Source organism: Hylobates moloch, unplaced genomic scaffold, assembly GCF_009828535.3.
Source record: "Hylobates moloch isolate HMO894 unplaced genomic scaffold, HMol_V3 SCAFFOLD_2, whole genome shotgun sequence".
In the NCBI taxonomy this organism is placed as follows: Eukaryota; Metazoa; Chordata; class Mammalia; order Primates; family Hylobatidae; genus Hylobates; species Hylobates moloch.
The window spans coordinates 5,823,289-5,823,689 of NW_026652277.1; positions in this window are offsets into that span (position 1 = coordinate 5,823,289).

Below are 401 nucleotides of genomic sequence, written 5' to 3' on the forward strand. Positions count from 1 at the left end.
GCAATGGCACAATCTCTGCTCACTGCAACCTCTGCCTCCCGGGTTCAAGTGATTCTCCTGCCTCAGCCTCCTGAGTAGCTAGGATTACATGCATCCGCCACCACATCCAGCTAGTTTTTGTATTTTTAGTAGAGACGGAGTTTCACCATGTTGGTCAGGCTGGTCTCGAACTCCTGACCTTAGGCAATTCACCCACCTCGGCCTCCCAAAGTGCTGGGATTACAGGCGTGAGCCATCACGCCTGGCAATTACAAGATTTTTTAAAAGCCATATCACAAAGCCCCCACAATTTTTCTGGTAAGTAAGAGGCCCAACTCTTGGTTCTGAGATGGACCATGGTTAAACAAGTCATTGAACTGGCTTTTCTGGTTCATCTTGCGGATGAACGCTCTGTCGTCATC